Source organism: Melospiza melodia, chromosome 11, assembly GCF_035770615.1.
Source record: "Melospiza melodia melodia isolate bMelMel2 chromosome 11, bMelMel2.pri, whole genome shotgun sequence".
NCBI lineage: Eukaryota > Metazoa > Chordata > Aves > Passeriformes > Passerellidae > Melospiza > Melospiza melodia.
Genome location: NC_086204.1, coordinates 22,896,486 through 22,906,608, shown reverse-complemented (window position 1 = coordinate 22,906,608; position 10,123 = coordinate 22,896,486).

The following is a 10,123-nucleotide window of genomic DNA, read 5'->3' as shown; positions in this document are numbered from 1 at the left end:
TACAAACCAAGAAAACAGTAAGTCAGCCCCAGGCTCACATCTTCCAAAAGGAAGAATCTGACCATGGAAGTCAAGATAAGATATTTGGCTGCGGGTCAAATATTTTTCTTGTTTCTTCCTGCAGCTTCAGACAGGAGAGGGAATAGGAAAATATATATTACATACAGGCACACACACACACACACAAAAAAAAAAAAAAAAAAAAAAAAAAAAAAAAAAAAAAAAAGAGGAAAAAACCCACAAAACACCGACCCACACCACCTGGAATAAAAACCTTCCAAAGAAAAACCTCTGTGCAAAGCTCAGCCAGGGCTCATCAGCAAAGGGCCATCATTAACTGCTGAAGTAGCAGGGCGTTTCCTTTTCCAAAGGCAGAGCTACCACACAGCCCTGAGAACACCTCTTCACAATCAGCCTGTGTTGAAACAAACCCAATCAGTGAGACACTGAGAACGAGTGTCCCTCCATGGATCCCTGCAGGGAGCTGATCTGATTACAGAGCGAGCTGGGGAGGGACCAGAAAGCACCCAGTGGGGGGTTGTGGAGAGGAAAATCAGAGCAAAGTCTCAGAGCTGAGAGCCTGTGAGCAATAAACTCCACTGGGTGCAAATAAGAGACACTGGGGGAGAGTCTGCCTTGAAAAAGCTGCAGCTGCACAGCTGCACCAGCCTCTAAAGCGGTCAGCTGGGAACAGGAGAGCACAGATTGTGATTTCCACACTGGCCTGAGTGGCCTGAACAGCTGAGAGCCCAAGGGAGGAAAGCTCCAGCCCTGTTAAAGCCTGCTGATCAGCAAGAGAAACTTTCTGCACACCACAAAGGCTGCAGAGCCCAGAAGCACTCCCTGGATGGCTGGAGCCTTGGCATGGGCACAGGGTGGAGGTGACATTTCCTCACCCTCATCAGTAGGCAGGGTCGGGCTAACAGCCATTCCCTGTCCCCAGTGAGGCTGGGAGGTCACCCCACCTCCTGGTGGGTGACAGGGCTCGGATGTAGTGCCAGCAGTCCCTGCCTCACGACCATCTCTGATGTCAGCTCCAAGGAGATGCTTTCAGAATGAATTTGAGCCCTCCAGGATGCACAGAAACCAGCATGGCACCAGCTGCCCTAGGATGAGCACTGTGGCACTTCATGTCTGCTGTCATTTGTCATTTGCCTCTCCCCAGAATTGCTTCCCAGAATTTGCCTTCCCCAACAGCTGGGTTACCTAAACCCTGCCAAAAGTCCTATTTCTCCTCTCCCAAATCAAAAACCTGCTGGCAGTGGGGTCTGAGCTCAAATACAACCCCCAGAAGATGCCTAGGTCTCCTCAAAAGCTTTTGGAGCCACTACCTAGAGCTGAGCTTGAGCCTGGGACTGGTGCCTAGGATCATCCCTCTCTTCCCCCATGTCAGACACCCCAAACAGCAGAAGGGGCCTGGAGCTGGTGACCCTGAGCCCCCTGAGTGTCAGGTGGCACCACACAGTGCACAGTCTCTCCTGTCACACTGTGAGCTGGGGACAGGGAAGAACCCTCTGAGACAAGCACCAGAGGGAAGATGTGCAAAATCATCTGCAAAGCAGATGCAAATCTAATAATATTGCCAGCTCCCCAAAGGGAGTGAGGAAGTGAAGCAACCTGGAACAACTGTCAAAATAATACACTCCCCAGTGTGAATGGGAATGGGTTTCTCACTAGGTGCCAGAGTCACTGGTTTAACCTTTCTGCCACCCCTCTCTTCTCACTTTAAAGCAAAATGCTTATTTAACACCAAGGGAAAGAAAAAAAAAAAAAAAAAAAAAAAAAAAAGAAGAAGAAGAAGAGCAGAAAACAGAGTCAGAGCATCCCCTGGAAGTGGGGATGAAAGGACACTGGAGGACAGAAATAGACCTGAGAGAAAGGCAGGTGCTTTGGGGAGGAATGTGTGCTCTGCTCGGGGTCAGAACACCCTCCCCTTGGCCAGATCCTGTTACAGGCAGCAGGACTGGGATATACACAGAGAACTGCAAAGATACAGTGATGGCAGCTGAACAAATCCTGCTGGAGTCAGGCAGGAGCTTTTCCCCCTGTTACTTCTGGAGACCCAGACAAAGTCCCAGCCAACAGACTCTCAAGTGGAGCAAGGGACCCTGTAACACACTGAAAGACTTTGGTATGTCTGCACCACACTCATCTTTCTACTGCTGCATCCACCCCTCCATTCATCTTTCAACTCCTTTATTCCTGCCCAGTCTCTCTGATTTACACAGCCATGCATTCAGAGCAGCACCAGAGCTGTTTGGCACAGTAAGATCAAAACTCAGCAAAAATCCCTTTCTGAGCCAGAAGGACACATCCATCCCCCAAATACTCAGGGAAAAAAAGCATTCCAATTTCCCAAGTTCTGCATTTGGGAAAAACAACTTTCCCAGAGGAGAAATCAATGTCAGGGCCCTTGGGGAAAGTGAGGTGTCTGTGGCCTTCCCTAGGATCATCTGTGTGCAGGCCATGGGGGCATGATCCTGCTGTAATTTAGAATATTCTTCAATGTTAATGGCACCAACAGGACACAGATGGAAGAAGCTCTGTTTTATTGACACCAGTCCACCTGGAGAATCTCTTGGCTGAGATCAGCTCAGTTTGCTTTTCACACCGGGGACAGTTTCACACAGTTTGGGAAGTTTTATTTGAGGAAAAAGACAATTCAGGCTTGTATCAGGAGGAAGATAAAAGCACACTTGTTCTTTTAGTTCCCAAGGAAGAATAACCAGCTTTGGAGGTCAAGGTCCAGGTGCTGCTCTCAGGTGAGGGGCAGGACAGCACCCATTTAACTGGTGAGAGGGGTTTAACTAGAGCTATATCAGGTAATGGGATAGAAGTAACCAAAAAAAGAGGAGTAGAAGGACACTTAATCCCTTCAGTAAATAGTCACGCTAACATCTATATTTGTGCATTTGCTGATCACAATTCAGCTGGAAACAAAAGCAGGCTGGGTGGCAGAGAGCACCCAGAGCTCAGATGCTCCTAAGGGAAGTGAGCTGGGAGCAGAGCTGAGCCCCAGCACCTGAGCAGGTGCTGATATCAGGTCCATTGACAACCCAGTTAAGGCAAAGTGATAACTCAGGCCCAGAGAGACAAGTAAAAATAAATCTAAAGTAGCAAGGGGTGTTCCCAGATTTTTTTATATATCCTATTGCCTGCCAGAAATAAGAGCGAGGGAAGAATTCACTTCTTATCACACCTCAGAGGTGCTGAGTAGGGTAATGAAATAGAAAATCTGTTTCCAAGGTACATTCAGCCCCGAAATGGGAACATATTTCCCTGGATGGTTGGAAAGGGAAAAAGGAATAAATTATAACTGCGGTCTCCCAAAGCCATGGCAAAAATTGTGGTGTTCACTAAAAAAAAAAAAAAAAGAAAAGGGGGATATGTTTCTGGAAGAGTATCTCAATAGAACTGGTCCTTCTGATATTTGCCAGGCAAATTCAGCCTGGGGGATGCCATGGCAATGAGTAACTAGACATTTACTGTGGCTTAGCCATTGTTTGAAACAAAACACTGGATCTGGGGATTCAGGGCAACACTTTCTCTCAGCTGCAGTAAAAGCCAATGTTCAGATGCTCGCAGTGGGCCCTGTCTTGGACAGCCTGTATGACAAAACACACTGCTTGTCTGCTGAGCATGGGACAAGCAGCAAAAGCAGCATCTGACTGGGACTGTCCAGGGAACTTTGCCTTCACAGCCCTCTTGGCTTACACCTCACAGCTGAGACTGTGGATTAGGAAGCAGGTGCTGACCCTGGAACAGCACCTTAATACTGCACTGCAAGGACAGTTCAGAACTGGAGCTTGGGGTGCAAGATCCTCAAAGGCACCCAGACCTGCAGGCTGGAGCAAAGCTCCCAAAGGAGCACCTGAAGGTAAGGAAGGTATTACTGAGCCTGTGTGGGAGTGAGTTAATCCCAATCCTTTTGCTGGCTATGTAAAAAAGGTCCTAATAGCAAGAAACCAAGACATTCATGAGCAGATCTTCACACTCTGAAAATCCCCTCCTGCTACCCCTGTCTATAAAGAGGGCAGAGAGGCTCTGTACCCCAGCCCAGAAGCACTGCCCAAACATCCTCACCCTCCTTACACAAACCTAGCTAAAATTTATCATTATTTGGGCTCCATCCAGCCCAATTCCTGCCAATCTTTTCATAAGAAGAGATCAAACAGCCTCTTTGAGCCCCCATTGACTGCAGGTGCCCTGTCCCCCTTAGACAGGTCTTCACCCTTTGGTTCTTCTCTCCCCTTTCATGCCATGTAGCAGGTTGCTCTGCTGAGGGAGAGTGCCGAAAAGCCCATCTGTCTGCCTGCAGGACAGGCAGCTCCTGACAGATGTGTTGCCACTGCCCACACTTGTCCATCACCTCCCTGTCTGCCACTGCCTCCTGGATATTAAAAATCACCTGGAGCGATGATTCCTCGCTGCTGTGTGCTCCCTCCTCCAGTCTGTCACTGTGTAAGCCACTTGACAGGTGATTATTTGGTCACTGCAGCCAGGGAAGCCGGGCTGAAGGAAATTAGTGTCTCCTTAAATAAACACGGCGGCCGATTTGAGAGCGTTCCTCGCCGGACAAGGAGGCTATTTTGGGATGGCACCACTAAGCTGCATTATGGCTTTGTGGGCAGACTGGCTTGGAGCTGCTGCCCTGCTGGCCTTTTGCACCCCTTGTTCCTCCCCTGAGGTGCTGCTTAGCCTGAGCCATGGCCCACGTCCATGGTTTTTCCGTGCCTCTTGGTCAGACTGGGCTCTTCTCCCTTCACAGTCACTGACTCAGTGTCCCTCTTCCACCACTGTCCCCTCCCTTATATAAGATGAATAATAAACAGCTTAATTTCCTTGGACATGCGCTGTGTTGTTCTGATTAAGGCAATGCATTTTTTGGCTTTAGGAACTGATTTGTGCAGTGTTGGTCTCTAGAGATCTGCCATCCCAGCTGGAGACATCTCTGCTCCCTGGCTTAGGTTGAGTTTACACCTGAGCAGAAGATCCCTAGGTCAAAAGCAGTGTGGAGCCATCCCTGTGGCTGGCGAGTGCATCATTGTCTTCAAAATGGCCATGAGGAGCCATGCAAAAGTCATGTCTCACTCCAGTTCTTTGTTTAATGACCCCTCCAGACAAGGTTTCAGTGGGAGACAAAAACTGATTATGCTTCATAAAGCCCCTCTACATTCCTGGCTGTCTTTGCTTTTTGGTAGGGCACCATCTTCATCACCATCCCTCAGAGAACCAGTGGGATGAAAGTGAAAAGATTACTTATAACACCATCCACAGGCTGATTGGATTCAAATTATCATCCCTTTTGCATTCAATTTCCATCCATACTTTTATTTGGTAGTTGGAGAGCCAGCCTACACTTTTCACTAGCTGAAGTTCCCACTTCCTTGGGCTCCCATTTGCTGGGAGAACCTGGCACAACTTGAGGCATTTTGTCTCATTCTATCACTTATTACTTGGAAAGGGAGAGCAACACCCACCTCACCCTCTTTCAGGAAAAAAAAAAAAAAAAAAAAAAAAAGAGGATATTTTGCATGGCGTGAGTGTTGGAGCCAGGAGTTGATTTTCTTGCTTACCAACACCAACCCATTCATTTTCCTGAGACCAAACCTCCTGGGAACTGCTGGGAGATGACCTCTGTCCTTCAGCATGAGCATAAAGCTAGCCTGGGCATGGTCAGAGCCCTGCAAGCTCACTTTGAGCTGTTTAATCCCTGCCCACCGTGGCTCCTCTGCCAGGTGAGCTTAGTTTGTCATGGCCCAGCTGCTGGAATCACTCATGTGTCAGGTTTGCCACTGAACATGTACAGAACACCTTCAGCTGGGCCTTGAGTAATTTTGTACTTTCCCTCATGTCTGCAGCTGGAGTGTTTGTTCTCCCTGCAGATACAGTCTTGTGAGCAGTTCAAAGGGAATTTGCTCTGGCTACTGGAGCTGCTCTGTGGGTGGAGTCTGGATGGATTTCTGCTCTGCCCAGAGCTGCCACTTCTGCAAAAATATATTGAAAATTACATAAAAGTGAGCTCTGATTTGAAGGCCTTTTCCACAGGGACACTGTGGAGTGCCACCAGGGTTCAGATCAAATGTGATTTATTTTCAAGTGGAAAAGATGGCTCTTTTGCTCATATTGCTGAACGCACTGGGCTCCTCTTGGGTCAGGTGTCACTGAATTCTGCTCATTCCCATGACCCAAATGGCTCCAAAAGTTTGTATTGTTTGTAAATGGAGTCATTGGCACTGCAGCTGAAGCTTCTTGAACAACTGAGCTGAACATTTCCACAGCAATCACAGTCAACAACCAGTTGCTTTTCACTCACCATCTGCCTCCTGTCAACTAAGGCAAAATGGAAACAAGCCCACCCCCATTCATCACCTTAACAAAACTCATCACTTAAATCACCCTTGGCACAAAGATCTCCTCACCCCAGAGCTGATGCACTGCTCTCCACACAAGCTGCAGGAGTAATGCCACCAGCAGCAGCAGTGGGAGGTTTGAAGTTGGGTGTGAGTTGGGCATCCAGGCACGAAGCACAGCAGCAAGTCCCCTGAACTCACTCTGTGTCACATCACCCCCCAATACTCTCAGCCTCCTTGAACCTGACAAGTTGGTACCCCTGGTTTCTGTGATGTTCACGTGTTTCGTGCTTTTCTGATGACCATTTCCCTGTTTGATGAAAATATTTTGCTCCTTTTCAAATGATTCGGGTTTTTGGAAATAATCACCTGTGCCTCAGACAGAAGAACTAATAGCCAGGATTAAGGAACAGGGAAGGGGAAAAAAACAAAGTCATTCACAGTTTGATACTCTGACCTGCTTCTCCTCAGCTGTCTGCCTGTCATCCTCCTCCTGGCCTCCTGATTTAGATAAACTTTGCCCTGCTGCTGCTATGCAGTCAAAAAAAGTCTTTATTTCCTCTGTCAAATTTACCTCCTTGAAAACTGGTAGAAATCAGCCAGGAAATCAGAGGAAAGGGGAATAATCAGGCCTGTTTTTCAGGCTGGGGAAATCAAGGCTCAGAAAATGAAAAGTGAGTTTCCAGAGGTCACAGGGACTGTCAGTGGCAGAGAGGAAAGGAACCATGGGACTGTGTCCTTCCAACACCTTGGCTGTATCTCACAGCCTCTAGAGACAGACTTAGAGCACAACACATTTCTCTGACCCTCTTACAAAGTGCTTGTCTGCCAGCAGCTCACTTCTCAGGGAGGGAGTCCCAGAGATGGACCCACAGCAGCACTGGGGAGCTGTGTGACAGCAGGGCAGGCTCACTGCCCCAAGGTGTAGCCAGTCCCTGGGGACAGGTTCCCCTGAGACAGCACACAGCCCTCCCTCTCCCCATTCATTCCTGCTCTGATCTTCCCATTCATCTTCCCTCTCCTCTTCATCCCCAGATAATCCCATTACCTAAGCTGATGTCAAGCTTCTGCTAAACCCCGTCACCTCTGCCCTTGGCTGGGCTACAAAGCTGCCCCAAGCATGGCACACTCAAGAGGATCCTCATACTGGCTTGGGCATTGCTGGAGTCAATAATTTGGCTTGGAAGCTTCCCTCTGGGGCCACGGGGGTTTGAAAACATGACCTTGAGTTGTCACCTCACAGAGAGATCCCAAAAATTTGAAAGAAATTGTCTGAAAGCAACCAATGAAATACAAAGCTGTGTTTCAAGGAGAAAGCCCTCTGGGGGTCAGGGCACTTTGGTCTCAGGTGAAGAGCAGATTCATGAGGAGCACAAGTTTTTAATGGGACAGGGGTCCTGTGCCAGGTTTCGGGCTGTGAGCTCCTGGCCCACAAGCTGCCCACTGCCCCTCCCTAGCCAGCTGCACATCCCCAGGCCAGTGCTAGTTCCCTGAGCAGACCTGGAAGAGAAGAGGCACTACATAAAAGGCAGAAAGGGCTACAGGGGGAGAACATTAAAATGAAACATTTAGAGCTGCCTCTTTCTGTTGTGTCTTCCCCCACACTGTCAGCCTGGCCTTTCCTTGCTCAGCGCTGTGGGGGTGACTGGCTCTGATCAATTGCCCTTTATTTCCATATTAAGTGAAGCAGTTGGGGGATGAATATCTCTCTCTGCCATGCAGCCCTGTGCATAATTTTTGTTAAAAGGTTGTTAACTTGCCCTTTTTTTTATTATTATTATTATTTCCTCCTTCCAAAGTCTTTGTTTCTACACGCCATTTAGAGAACCATAGGAAAGAATTTTAAGAGTTGTGAAATGCCAAATTATGCTAAATAGATTCTGGATGACCTTAGCAGAAAGCTGGCACATTGACAGACCTGCTATACCACCCATTGTGCCCAATATCAAGTCAAAGTCCTATTTGAATCTCCTCCAGGAGTGCCACCAGCTCAAGGAATGGTCCCGGCTGATATTCCCTGGTGGATATCCCAGTGCACTGCCAAGATCAGGTGCTCAAAGAACCAGAAACCTCCCTGCTGCAGTTACCCAGCTCTGCTGGCACTCCAGCACAGCACATCTGCCCAAACACTGCTCTGCTGACCTGACTTTTTTCAGTCAGGTGTGTGTTCACACGCTGGGGCTGGTGGGCTTTCCCTCCAGAGCATTGGCTAGAGGAAAGAGCTGCACCTTGTACTACCCCATGGCAGAGGGTGTGGGACAGCACAGAGCAGTGAGACTGCTTCCAGGGAAGATCCCTTCACCACCATCTCCCTGGCTAAGTGGAAAGCTCAGGGTGGGCTGTGGAAAACAAATATCTGCCCCTTACCATGCCTGAGTGCTCTCTGTCATCAAGGAGGGCTCAGCATTCAGATGAGCTGCGTGTTTACATCTGCCACGCTGGCCCCGAGAGCCGCGCTGCTCACACTTGGCTGGGCACAACAAAAGGTCACCTGCTCCTGCTGCACGGGGACTCTGCACTGCTCATGTGTGAGCCTGCCAGGGAGCTGGGCAGGCACCTGAAGGGCAAGGGCAAGACAGGCTTTTATCTCTTTTTCCCATGGAGGAAACAGCAACAGCAACCTCGGAAATCCAGGTTAGGAACCTTTCGGGGGATAACGCGGTTTTTCCGCATACCTGCCTGCTACACTGGGAGATGTCACCTGCCAGCAGAGCAGCTGAAAGAGATGTGAGCATGGCTTCATTCAGGTCACCTCTGAGTGTCTTTGCTTGCAAGACAACAGCCAGCTGAGAGCTCCTTCCTTACTTAGCTGGGAGAGAAGAGCTTTACTGAGCCCGGCAACAGGCAAAGATGCAAAGACACGAGGCTTTCTTCCACGTACTAGTGCTGGGAAAAGGGTTTACTTCACAAAGCTCCTGGAGATTTCTTTTCTCCTCTCCCGTTTCAGCTGAAGATCAAAATCTCAAGCACCTGTGAAACTAAACAGAAATAAAGCCACCTGGTTTGGGTCAATTAAAATGTTTTGTTTCAGTAGCTTCTGAACATGCTGTTAATATCAGCTTAAATTGCAGAACAAGGGCGTTACAAATTAGAAAACTAAAAATCTTGGTTGTCAAAGGGAGACTTTTCAAGAATTTGAGGGCTCTTTTTTAAACCAAGACATTTGTCAAAGCTATTCTTTTTTTACCCCGAAAAAAAAAAATCCCTTCAATAGATCTGCTACCTTTTAGACACAAATAGAGACAAGGAGAAAGGTAAGGCCTAAAGCTGGTTGGAAACCAAAGTCATAACCAAGGTCACTCACTAAATCACCATCATATCAAAGGATTGAAACTATAGAATGACTTCTGTATTCCTCACTGGCATCTGCTATTGCCTTTTGTAGCACCAGGATTTCACTAATGACTTGAAACCTCCAGCCCATCTTTCATCCTCAGGCATTACACGGAAGCTACATTAACTCTGTGGGAGATTAATGGGACCCTATTGCACAGGAACTGGTGGTTCCCTCATCATCCACACGGTTGATCCAGCAAGTCTTATGACCACTGCACCTGGGCAGCTTGGACACGACTGAAGTGATAAATAACCACCTCTGCTTTGTGTGCAAGGAGAGACCCCCCTCAGCACTGGTTCAGTTGCTAGGGCAGAGCAGAGGATGGTGTTGCTTTTCACAGCTTGGAACCCCAAGAACCATGTTCACAAATGGTGAACAAGCTCACTTCCAAACACAAGAGTTAGCAGAGCAAAAAAAATGCAAAGTTGGCTCC